At 41.3% G+C, this 13,586-nt stretch overlaps 1 protein-coding gene across 1 annotated transcript in view; it reads left to right on the top strand.

Annotated features, from left to right (window-relative positions):
* The window catches only part of SGCD (sarcoglycan delta), a 1,033,728-nt gene that overhangs the window by 329,355 nt on the left and 690,787 nt on the right, over window positions 1-13,586 (top strand). The window lies entirely within an intron of this gene.

Raw genomic sequence — 13,586 nt, 5'->3', positions numbered from 1 at the left:
TTAGTTTCAGGTATACATACAGCAAAAGAAATCAGCCAGACATATAAATATATATCCATTCTTTTCCAGATTCTTTTCCCATGTAGGCTATCACACAATACTGAATAGATTTCCCGGAGCTATGCAATATATCCTGTTACTGTTGATTTTGTGTATGGTAGTGCCAATCCCAACCTCCCAATTCACCCCCTCTGCCAACATTTCCCCTCTGGTAACCATAAGTTTGGTTTTGAAATTTTTGAGTCTGTTTTTTTGTGTGTGAATAAGTTCTTTTGTATCATTTTTATTTGATTCCACATATAATTGATATCATATGATATTTGTCTTTGTCTGACTTGTTTCACTTAGTATAGTAATCTCTTGTTCCATCCATGTTGCTGCAAATCACATGATTTTGTTCTTTTGATGGCTGAGTGGTATTCCTTTGCATATATACACCATATCTTCTTTATCCGTCCTCTGTTGATGGACATGCAGGCTGCTTCCATATCTTGTGTATTGTGAATAGCCATTTTCAACTATCTAACAAGCTTGAACTTTTCAGAAGGCTTTGCCATATGCATGGCGCCTGTCTTCCTCTCGGCTTCCACTAGAATTTCACCTGCTTCTTCTGTGGCTACCCCTTGTCTGAATATCTTTCTGACTTTCAGACTTGGTGCAAGAGAAGGTCTAGCTGGGTTTCTGGTTGGAATACAGTGGTGAACATCCCTGTAGGGCAGGCTCCTAGGACAGGTCATCAATGACTAGGTCTCCTGTGGGTTGCTACTGCTAGCATTGGCTCTTACCGTAATCATGATCATGGTCAGGCTTTCTGGGGTCCCAAGTATGGCAGCCTCAGTATTGGGAAGTGTAGGAAGCCATGACATTTCTAGTGTTTCCTCTGTAGAAGTGAATGGTTGGTTATCAAGACTGAACAGTTTGATATAAATACCAAAAGACAGACCTAAGATGCATCCTTTGGTGGAGAAGACAGCACAAAGAAAGGGAGAGCCTGGAGGGATCCTTCAGGGCTTTTGCCTTGTTTCCTGATTTGAAAAACAAGGCCATTCATGCAATTACAAGACCCCCCAGCCTAGCTCCCGCTGGCTGAAATGTATCCAAGATACCCATCCTGTGGGGGAAGGGCAGGATGCTCCTGCTGGATTTTAAAGAGTGAAACTTAGAACATAAATGGTCCTGGAATCCTTGACTTCGGAGAAAATGAGATTGGAGGGGGGTGGGGGTGCAAAAAAAAGAGAAGTACAAGAGAAGATGGCACAGCCGAGTAAGTAATCGAGGAAGGTGGAGCTAAGGTGTAATCACCACTTGCATCTCATACCGTGTAGTATCCTCAGGATGCATGCAGTGAATACATGCTAAATGGATGGTTGAAGGAAAAAACATTGGGGCTACAACACGGGGGAAGTAGAGGGAACTCCGTTTTTTGGATTTCCAACCCACTTGTCTGGTCTAGTACCTGTTTTCCACATTCGAATTGCCTGTCTGGATTCTCCCTCGATTTCTCTTGCAGGTTGGATTAATTATATTTGCTCAAAATCCTTCAGCTATAGTTCCTGGAAAAAGCTCTTTTAGATATCATAGTGATTCCCAAAGTATTTCCCTATAAAATTTTGTCGTTGTGATATTATTTATATTTATGAGAATGAAAAATTCTGTGATCAGATCAGTTCAAGAACTACTTGGTAAATAAGGAAAGTATGCTGTGGCTTAACTTGGAAAAAGATTTTTCTTTTTCTTCTTTCTTTCTTTTTTTTTTCTTTTGCTTTTGCTTTTTAGGGCCATACACACAGTATATGGAAGCTCCTAGGTTAGGGATCAAATTGGAGCTAGAGATGCTAGCCACAGCCACAGCAGCTTGGGATCCAAGCTGCATCTGGGACAATGTCGAATCCCTGACCCAGTGAATAAGACCACGAATCCTCATGGCTACTAGTTGGATTTTTTTCTGTTGCACCATAAGTGGAACTCCCAAGGAAAAGAATTTTCTTCCTTGCTTATATGAAGTTCCATGGCAGCTGGGAGACACTTTCCAGGGCAGCTGGCATCTATGTGGTGGCTTAGTGATCTGTGGTACCTGTCACATGCTTTGCCACTGGAATTGCATGATTTCCTCATAGGACAAAAGGGAACTGGAAGTTTATACAGAAGCTTTTCTTTGCCTCAACCTGAAAGTGACACTAGTCACACACACTCGCATTTTGTTGAATGGAACTAGTCATAGGGTGCCGCCTAATGGAAAGGGGTTGAGACTCTTCCTTTATCAGGAAGAGTAGAAAAACCCAGGTAGGAATGAACATCAGCAATCTCTACTTGCACCACATTTTTATAACAGTAGGGAATTGTTGGGAGCTTTGAATGTGGTAATATACTTTGCTCATCTTTAAGATGAGCCATTCTTTGCTGTTTTCCCTGAATTCATTTGCTCAGAGAACACTTCCTTCATGAGAACAACTTAGAGCACTAGGATTTATGGAACATATTTCGATAAACCCTGAGATAGATGATTTCCACACTTCCTTTCTCACTGCCACTATTAGCAGCATTTTTTTTTCATCATTGCCCTTGTGATGGTCTTATTTGTAAACATGTTTTATCATGAAAATTGCTAAGAGTGTGCTGCTTGCCCCTGCAATTCCTAGCCTAATTTTAGTCTGTAAAGAGCACATTCAGAAAGGTAAAGCAAACTGTTGGAATATAGCTGAAGTGATTACTGGGTGACAAGGAAAGAATTGCTGTCTGGTGGTAGTTTGGTGCATGCTGTTTTAACAGTCTACTGGCCCTTTATTTTAGAAGGCTGCGAGATGAAAATATTATCACTCATGTGAAATAACAGCTGTCACCAAGTTTCTTTGAGCTGCTGGGTGACATCATTGTCTATAAAGTGAGTAGCAGAGATGGTGGCTCTAGTTGGCTGTTGTTCGATCAAACTTGAGTGGATTTTCATTTTATCTTAGAAGAGTCACTGGATGGATTTCTGATAAATGCAAGCCTCATCTCTGGGCTCTGAGAAGGGTACAAACAAATACGCAACCTAGTATCGTGAGTGGTGAGCAATGATAAATACTTGTTGCTAGATAGTCGATACATATCAATCAAAAGATGTTTGTTGAGGATCTACTCTGCACAGGTAGTAAGCTCTAGGAATATGATAGGGAACAAGAAATTGACCAGGTGACAATTCTCATAAAGGCTACAGTTTATTCAAGAATAATTATTAATCAAATAATCACAGCTACACGTGTATGAAAACAACTTGAGATACATGTTCTAGGAGAGAGGAATGTGTGATATCCTCAAAAAAAGGAGCCTGATGGAGGCAAGGGGTACAGTATTTAGTCTGAGCTCCCAAGATAAGAAGGGGCTAGCCGTCTCAGACATGGCAGGGAACAGATGCAGAGTATAAACATAGCACTGTGGGAATTTACACACTTTCAATTATACAAGCCATCTTTTTTATATGAAAGAGTTCTTTAAGTCTAAGCTCTTCAGGACTTTATCCTTAGAGAGACCTAAATGAAATTAGTTGAGTTCAGTCATCAGCCTCCTGGTGGTATCAACCTCAATTCACACCTGATTCCAAGAATAATGTTACCTTATTTCTCCTAGTATGTGAGTTCTGTTAGAGTTCCCAAGGTAACCTATTCTGAAGGAGCAGTGGCACAAGAGTCCAGGCATAGTGGAATATGGCTCTTTGGGAAGAATCTGATGGATGGTTTAGAGCAAGAATTGGCAAACATTCTTCTTTTTTTAAGACCAGATAGTAAATGTTTTAGACTTTGTCTGCTCTGTGGTCTCTGGCATGACTCATCTCTGCTGTTCTCAAGCAAAATATCTTCGTGCTGCTGACTAATTTTAATATATATGTAAATATTTATTTGATAATAAACTTTTTTTTTTTTATTATTTTCCCACTGTACAGCAAGGGGGTCAGGTCATCCTTAGATGTATACATTGCAGTTACAGTTTTTTCCCCCACCCTTTCTTCTGTTGCGACATGAGTATCTAGACATAGTTCTCAATGCTATTCAGCAGGATCTCCTTATAAATCTATTCTAGGTTGTGTCTGATAAGCCCAAGCTCCCGATCCCTCCCACTCCCTCCCCCTCCCATCAGGCAACCACAAGTCTCTTCTCCAAGTCCATGATTTTCTTTTCTGAGGAGATGTTCATTTGTGCTGGATATTAGATTCCAGTTATAAGTGATATCATATGGTATTTGTCTTTGTCTTTCTGGCTCATTTCACTCAGTATGAGATTCTCTAGTTCCATCCATGTTGCTGCAAATGGCATGATGTCATCCTTTTTTATGGCTGAGTAGTATTCCATTGTGTATATATACCACCTCTTCCGAATCCAATCATCTGTCGATGGACATTTGGATTGTTTCCATGTCCTGGCTATTGTGAATAGGGCTGCAATGAACATGCGGGTGCATGTGTCTCTTTTAAGTACAGCTTTGTCCGGATAGATGCCCAAGAGTGGGATTGCAGGGTCATATGGAAGTTCTATGTATAGATTTCTAAGGTATCTCCAAACTGTTCTCCATAGTGGCTGTACCAGTTTACATTCCCACCAGCAGTGCAGGAGGGTTCCCTTTTCTCCACAGCCCCTCCAGCACTTGTTATTTGTGGATTTATTAATGATGGCCATTCTGACTGGTGTGAGGTGGTATCTCATGGTAGTTTTGATTTGCATTTCTCTTATAATCAGCGATGTTGAGCATTTTTTCATGTGTTTGTTGGCCATCTGTATATCTTCCTTGGAGAAATGTCTATTCAGGTCTTTTGCCCATTTTTCCATTGATTGATTGGCTTTTTTGCTGTTGAGTTGTATAAGTTGCTTGTATATTCTAGAGATTAAGCCCTTGTCAGTTGCATCATTTGAAACTATTTTCTCCCATTCTGAAAGTTGTCTTGTTGTTTTCTTTTGGGTTTCCTTTGCTGTGCAAAAGCTTTTCAGTTTGATGAGGTCCCATGGGTTTATTTTTGCTCTAGTTTCTATTGCTTTGGGAGACTGACCTGAGAAAATATTCATGAGGTTGATGTCAGAGAGTGTTTTGCCTATGTTTTCTTCTAGGAGTTTGATGGTGTCCTGTCGTATATTTAAGTCTTTCAGCCATTTTGAGTTTATTTTTGTGCATGGTGTGAGGGTGTGTTCTAGTTTCATTGCTTTGCATGCAGCTGTCCAGGTTTCCCAGCAATGCTTGCTGAATAGACTTTCCTTTTCCCATTTGATGTTCCTGCCTCCCTTGTCAAAGATTAATTGACCATAGGTGTCAGGGTTTATTTCCGGATTCTCTATTCTGTTCCATTGGTCTGTCTGTCTGTTTTGATACCAGTACCACACTGTTTTGATGACTGTGGCTTTGTAGTATTTCTTGAAGTCTGGGAGAGTTATGCCTCCTGCTTGGTTTTTGTTTCTCAGGATTGCTTTGGCGATTCTGGGTCTTTTGTGGTTCCATATAAATGTTTGGATTGTTTGTTCTAGTTCTGTGAACAATGTCATGGGTAATTTGATAGGGATTGCATTGAATCTGTAGATTGCTTTGGGTAGGATGGCCATTTTCACAATATTGATTTTTCCAATCCAGGAACATGGAATATCTTTCCATTTCTTTACATCTTCTTTGATTTCTTTGATTAAAGTTTTATAGTTCTCGGCATATAGGTCCTTTACCTCCTTGGTCAGGTGTATTCCGAGGTATTTGATTTTGTGAGGTACAATTTTAAAAGGTATCATTTTTTTGTATTCCTTTTCTAGTGTTTCATTGCTGGTATACAGAAATGCAACTGACTTCTGAATGTTAATCTTATATCCTGCCACTTTGCTGAATTTATTAATCAGTTCAAGGAGTTTTGGGGTTGAGTCCTTAGGGTTTTCTAGGTATAGTATCATATCATCTGCATACAGTGACAGTTTGATCTCTTCTCTTCCTATATGGATGCCTTTTATTTCTTTTGTTTGTCTAATTGCTGTGGCTAAGACTTCCAAAACGATGTTGAAGAGCAGTGGTGAGAGTGGGCATCCCTGTCTTGTTTCAGATTTGAGTGAGAAGGCTTTCAGTTTTTCCCCATTGAGGATTATATTTGCTGTGGGTTTATCATAAATGGCTTTGATTATATTCAGGAATGTTCCCTCTATACCCACTTTGGCGAGGGTCTTGATCATGAATGGATGTTGAACTTTGTCAAATGCTTTTTCTGCGTCTATTGAGATGATCATATGATTTTTGACCTTTTTTTTGTTAATGTGGTGTATGATGCTGATTGATTTGCGTATGTTGAACCATCCTTGTGAACCTGGGATGAACCCAACCTGGTCATGGTGTATAATTTTTTTGATATGTTGTTGGATTCGGTTGGCTAAGATTTTGTTGAGAATTTTTGCATCTATATTCATCAATGATATTGGCCGATAGTTTTCTTTTTTGGTGGTATCTCTGCCTGGTTTTGGAATGAGGGTGATGGTGGCATCATAGAATGTCTTTGGGAGTATTCCTTCTTCTTCAACCTTTTGAAAGAGTTTAAGGAGGATGGGCACCAATTCCTCTTTATATGTTTGATAAAATTCACCTGTGAAGCCATCTGGTCCTGGACTTTTATTTGTAGGGAGTGATTTTATGACCTCTTCAATTTCATTTCTAGTGATCGGTCTGTTCAGTTGGTCTGTTTCTGCTTGATTCAGTTTTGGCAAGCTGTGAGATTCTAGAAAATTGTCCATTTCTTCCAGATTGTCAAACTTGTTGCCATACAGTTGTTCGTAGTATTCTCTTATGGTTTTTTGTATTTCTGCTGTATCCGTTGTGATTTCTCCTTTTTCATTTATAATTTTGGTTATTTGGGTTCTTTCTCTCCTCTTTTTAGTGAGTCTGGCCAGGGGTTTGTCAATTTTGTTCACCTTTTCAAAGAACCATCTCTTGGTTTTATTAATTTTCTCTATTGTTTTTTGAGTCTCTATTTTATTGATTTCTTATTTGATCTTTATAATTTCCTTCCTTCTGCTGACTTTAGGACTTTTTTGTTCTTCTTTTTCTAATTCGTTTAGGTGGAGGGTTAGGTTGTCAATTTGGGATCTTTCTTCTTTTTTGAGAAAGGCCTGGATTGCTATAAATTTCCCTCTGAGCACTGCTTTCGCAGCATCCCATAGATTTTGAGAGGTTGTGTCTTCATTATCATTTGTTTCAAGGTATTTTTTAATTTCCTTCTTGATTTCCTCATTGACCCATTGGTTTTTTAGTAGCATGTTGTTTAGTCTCCATGGAGTAAGTTTTTTCTCTTTGCTTTTCCCATGGTTGATTTCTAATTTCATGGCATTGTGGTCAGAGAAGATACTTGAGATAATTTCTACGCTCCTAAATTTATTGAGGTTAGCTTTGTGTCCCAATATGTGGTCGATTCTTGAGAATGTTCCATGAGCATTTGAGAAGAATGTGTATTCTGATTTTTTTGGATGTAGTGTCCTGAAGATATCAATTAAGTCTAACTTTTCTATTGTTTCCTTTAGGATCTCTGTTGCTTTATTGGTTTTCTGTCTAGAGGATCTGTCCATTGATGTGAGGGGGGTATTTAGGTCTCCTACTATGATTGTATTCTCATCAATATCTCCCTTTATGTCTGTTAATATTTGTTGTGTGTATCTGGGTGCTCCTGTATTTGGGGCATATATGTTGACAATAGTAACATCCTCTCCTTGGATGGATCCCTTAATCATTAAATAGTGTCCTTCTTTGTCTTTCTTTATGCCTTTTGTTTTAAAGTCTATTTTGTCTGATATGAGCGTTGCGACTCCTGCTTTTCTGTCATGTCTATTGGTGTGAAATATTTTTCCCCACCCTTTCACTTTCAATCTATATGTATCTTTTGTCCTAAGGTGAGTTTCTTGTAGGCACCATATTGAAGGTTTTTGCCTTTTTATCCACTCAGCCACTCTGTGTCTTTTGATTGGGGCATTCAGTCCATTGACATTTAAGGTGATAATTGATAGATGATTATTTATTGCCATTTGAACCTCGTGTTCCAGTTGATTCTATGGTTCTCCATTTTTTTTTTTTTTTTTTTTGGTTGGATGGTCTCCTGTTATTATCTGCTTGAGTGGTTTTTTTTTTCATTTTTTGCAAATGCAATATTTGGTTTTGGCTTGTGATTGCCCTGTTTTTTAAGTATGCTAACCCCTTCCCATAAATGTGTGTTTTAGCCTGATGGTCCTGTAAGTTCAACCACTTCATTACTATATTAAAATTAAGAAGAGAGACATACATATAAACAAAAAGGGTTATTTACCTCCTGACATCCCTTGCCCACATTTTATGGTTTTGATGACTCTTTTTTATTTTTTTCTTTTTAATTTTATTTTGTTTGAAGCATGTTCATGATTAAATCTGTATGCTGGCTTATTTGAGTGACTTCTCTCTGATTGCAGTTTCCTCAGTCCTAGTTCTTCCTCTTCTTCTTCTTCTTTTTTTTTTTTCTTTTCTTTTTCTTCCCTTTCCTTCCTTTCTTTTTGGTTTAGAGAAGCCCTTTCAATATTTCCTTTAACCTGGGTTTTGTGTTGCTGTATTCTTTAAGTTTTTGTTTGTTGGGAAAAATTTTTATTTCCCCTTCTATTTGAAATGATATTCTTGCTGGATAGAGTATTCTAGGTTGCATATTTTTTCCTTTGAGCACTTTAAATATCTCTTGCCATTCCCTCCTGGCCTGTAGTGTTTCTGTAGAGAAATCAGCTGATATTCTTATGGGGGTTCCCTTGTAGGTAACATTCTGTTTTTCTCTTGCTGCCTTGAGGATCCTCTCTTTATCACTAACTTTTGCCATTTTTATTATGATGTGTCTTGGTGTGGGTCTGTTTGGGTTCAGTTTGTTTGGGGCCCTCTGTGCTTCTTGTATCTTGAATCCAGTATCCTTTAGATTTGGGAAGTTTCCAGCAATAATTTCTTCAAATATATTTTCCATTCCCTTATCTTTTTCTACTCCTTCTGGAATTCCTATTATGCGTAGATTGGCCCGCTTTATATTATCCCATAGGTCTCTTATATTGCTTTCCAGTTTTTTGATTTGGTTTTCTGTCTGTTGACCAGATTGAGTGATTTCCATTATTCTATCTTCCATATCACTGATTCGTTCTTCTGCATTATTCATTCTGGTTTTTACTGCCCCTAGTTCAGTTTGCATCTCTGCAAATGAATGTTCTAGTTTTTCTTGGCTCCTCCTTATATTTTCTAGTTCCTTTCTGAGGGTATCTGCATTACTGTTCATATCTTCTCTTAATTCCTTCAGTATTTTCACTATTTCTCTTCTGAATTCCAGGTCTGTCAGACTGCCGAGATCTGTTTCATTGTTGACTGTTTTAGGTGAGTTCTCCTGTTGGTTTGACTGGGAGTGGTTTCTCAGCTTCTTCATCTTGCTTGTTGTCTTCTTTCTCCTGAGGGAGTTGTACTCTCCGTTATCGGGTAGTGTTTGCCTTGTCACTGCCGTGGAATATTTCCTGAGGGCTGGCGTTGTTGGTCAATCTTTTTTGAGGCAGTGTGGCTTTTCTGGAGTGATGATGGGTCTAACAGTGTTTCTTTGAAGCAAAGGAGGACTTCCTGAGGGCAGACAGGACTGGGAGGTCCACACCGCGATGGTAGCAGATTTCACTTGGCCATGCAGAGCTTGCTCTGGTGTTTTTAGGCTGTGGGGTTCTTGCAGGGGGTTGGCGGTGTTGGGCAGCTGCTTTTTAGGGGTGCATCACCCCCTGGGGGCTGGAGCAGCTATCTGGGGCACTGAGAACCTGAGAGGCTCTTCCCTAGGGCAGCCCAACTCAGAAGGACAGCCTGAGAATGTAGGCGGATCTTTTCACAGTCTGGCTGAGCTTGTTGCAGCTTTTCTGGGCTGCAGGGGGTCCTGCCTGGAGCTGGCAGTCCTATGCAGCTGGTCCACTAGAGCATCCCCTGGGGGCTTGGGCGGGTAGCAGGGCCGTTGGAAACCGAAGAGGCTCCTCCCCGGGGCAACCCGACTCAGAAAAACCGTCCGAGAATTAGGCCGATCTATTCACAGCCTGGCTAAGCTTGTTCTAGCTTTTCCAGGCTGCAGGCCTTTTCTCGGGGGCTGGTGCTGTTTGGTGCTGCTCTGCGGAAGTGTAGCCCCTCCAAAGGGCAAGCAGGCCTGTGCAGGGACAGCCCCTGCGGTGGTAGGCTTCAGGCAATTGTTGAGGCCAGCCCTCCTGGATGGCAGGCAGCCCCAGGTCCGTGAGAGCATAGCGCGTGGCGGGGGTGGGGGGAGGGGATGCACTGGGAAGCAGAGTTTTCAGCTAGCTAGCGGGCCTGTAAGCTTGCTGTGGCGTGGGGGGTATTCTATGGGGACCCACCCCTTCTTCTCTCCCCTCCCCAGCACGGGCGCAGACCAGGCTCTTCTCCCAGGTTCCCTCTGATGCGGCTTTCCCCTTCCCCACTCCTGGAGTATTGCTCCCTTCCTCTGCGACAGCTTTGTTTTCTAGTCTCCCAGGCAGTCTCTGCCCCGTCAACTGGTTTCTAGACCTCCCAAGCAGTTTCCGCTCTGCCCCGCCCCCCTAGCCCGGGGACTAATCTCTGGAGCCGAGGTCTCGGTGCCCAGCCCCCACCCAGGCGGCCCCCCCCCCCCCCCGGCCCTTTCTCGGGGACTAACCTTCTGCGGCGAGGTCTCGGTGCCCAGCCCCCCTCCCAGGCGTCCCCCGGCCCTTTCTCAGGAATTAACCTTGGGCAGCGAGGTCTCGGTGCCCAGCACCCCCCCCCCAGGCGTCCCCCGGCCCTTTCTCAGGGATTAACCTTCGGAGGCGAGGTCTCAGTGTTCAGCCCCACCCAGGCGTCCCCCGGCTCCCTCTCGGGGACTAACCTTCGGCGGCGAGGTCTCGGTGCCCAGCCCCCACCCAGGCGTCTCAATTTTTGGTGACTCTGCCCGTAGTTCAGATGGTCCGTTGGGTTCTTGATCGGCTTTTCCGTACTGCAACTTACTGCTACACTCTTCTCTGCATCTGGGGATTCCTCCGGTTCGTTTGATCTTTCCCCCGGTAGGTGACTTTCCAGGGTGCGGGATCCCTTTCTCCTCCGCAGTTCCCTTTCGGGAGCCCCCGTCTCGCTTGGATTCGCCTTCTCTCACTCTCCTCTTTTCTCCTGTTCTGCCCAATAATGTCACGAATTTCTTGCCGTTATTGGAGTTTAGGTTCCTCTGCCAGCGATTGGTTGCTGTTCTGTGCGAGTCATTTATTCTGTAGATGTGCTTTTTTTGTTGTGTTTGTGGGAGAGGGCGAGCGTGTCTTCCTACTCCTCCGCCATCTTGTCCTCTCTCTGATAGTAAACTTTTAAACTTAGTTACTTATTGATGGCTGGCCACAAAGGCAATTATTTTTACTTCAAGTTTTTCTGAATCTCATGTAAGTTCTGGGTTAACTGACTGCTGAGGACCACAATGGGAATATTGAAGATGGGGCTGATTTTGCACTCAGCCTAGAAATAGCACTTGAACATGGATACTATGTCAACGAGTTGATGGGACTGTGTTACGATAAAACTGTATTTATAAAAATGTATAACATCAAGTGGCAGGATGGATTCGGCCCCACAGGTCATAGTTTACAGAACCTTAGCTTAAACCACAATTCCTGAAAGTCCAGTTTTTTTCTGCTATTAGCCAGCCTATTTTGTTTCTCAAATGAAGAAAGGAATTTTGGTGACATCCCTTTGGTATTTCAAACAGGGTCAGCAAAAGCAGTGCGATTTTATTTTATTATCATTATTATTGTTGTTGCTATTATTTGCTTTTTAGGGCTGCACCCACAGCATATGGAGGTTCCCAGACTAGGGGTCGAATCAGAGCTGTAGCTGCTGGCCTACACCACAGCCACAGCCACACAGGATCCGAGCCACCTCTGCGAGCTACATCACAGCTCATGGCAACCAGATCCTTAATCCACTGAGCAAGGCCAGGGATCGAACCTGTGTCCTCATGTTTGCTAGTCAGATTTGTTAACCGCCGAGCCACGAGGGGAACTCTGAGGCAGTGCAGTTTTAGAAATATCAGAAAAGCGTTTTGACCTTTTCCATCAGAAGCAATCTTTAATCATTCTAATGTGATTTCTCAAACTCTTCTTTTGGTGCCTTATCTATTTAAATGTACAAATCCAAGTCGGACACCAGGATTTCTAGAAAGGGATGTACTTGAAGGTATTTCAGCTTTAACGCCTTAGGATGAAGAAAGGCTTTAAGAATGAGTCTTGAATGAACAGAAAGGTTCTCTGAGGATCTGTCATTCTGGGGGCAAATGGAATGGAGTGCCGGTCAGAGTATGGCTCCTGTCTTACACCTTTTATGGGTCTGATACTGATTCTAATCTTCCTAGAACATAATGGCAATTGAATAGCTGATATCATGATGATAGTTATTTCATTTGCTCCCTTAGATGGGAGGGATCACATTTTAAGATACTACTTGTTCTCCATAAAACCTCATATGTGGTAGGTACTCAATATGCTGAATATGTACTTTAAAACTGAATAAATGAATGAACAAATAAAAGCTAAGACTGCACTACTTTTTCTATGTAATGCATCAGTCAAGATTCAAGATTCAGGTAAAAGGAAATATTTTTGTATTGCTAACATTAGTGCATATATACATACACATATATACACACGCAAATACACATTTACACACTCACATGTATGTAGTAGAAGAATAAACCTGATTGGCCGCAAATGCAAGTAATTTTTAAATTTAAATTTGTTATTAAAGTATAGTTGATTTACAATGTTGTGCCAAATTCTGCTGCACAGCAAAGTGACTCAGTCATTCATACACATACACACACACACACACACACACACACATTCTTTTCAAAATATTCTTTCTTTTTTAAATATTATTTTCCATCACAGTCTATCCCAGGAGATTGGATATAGTTCCCTGTTCTATGCAGTAGGACCTTAATGTCTATCCATTCTAAATGTAAGAGTTTGCATCTAGTAACCCCAAACGCCCAGAAATGCAAGTTTCCTCCGAATCATATATAACTTCTAGGTTAAATGATTGTGGATGACCTCAATGGGAATATTTAAAGAGGGGGCAGAATATGCACTCAGCCAAGAAATAGGCCTTGAACATTGCTGTGTGCTATTTTTTTTTCTAAATTCAGCTGACTCCCTTATGGTTTGTTTACCTATTTTTCCGTTAAAAAATAAGTACAAAATAAGTTAGCACCATAGCACATATGTTCCAGAGTCAGCCAGACCTGAATCAAATCTGACTCCTTGAATTACTCGCTCTATGACCTTGGGCAAGTTATTCATCCCCTCATATCTCAGTTTCTTCCTGTGTAAAACGATAGTAATCTTAATTTTTAGCTCATAGCATTATCGTGATGATTAAATTAAAGAGTGTAAAACTCTGCTTGAATGGGTGCCTAAAACACTGCAGAGTATACAGGAATTCTTCGACAAATACTTGCTGTGATGGTGATAATGGTGAGTTCCATCGATCAGAATATTAATTTTTATTTTCTTCTGCTTCTGTGCATAATGAAGTTGGTGGTACTAGATGGGTCATTAAAATGTACGTACCACATATTATGAGATCTGAGAAAG

The sequence above is a fragment of the Sus scrofa genome, chromosome 16 (assembly GCF_000003025.6).
Source record: "Sus scrofa isolate TJ Tabasco breed Duroc chromosome 16, Sscrofa11.1, whole genome shotgun sequence".
NCBI lineage: Eukaryota > Metazoa > Chordata > Mammalia > Artiodactyla > Suidae > Sus > Sus scrofa.
The sequence above is the reverse complement of the archived record's forward strand: the minus strand, read 5'-3'. Positions and strand labels throughout refer to the sequence as shown.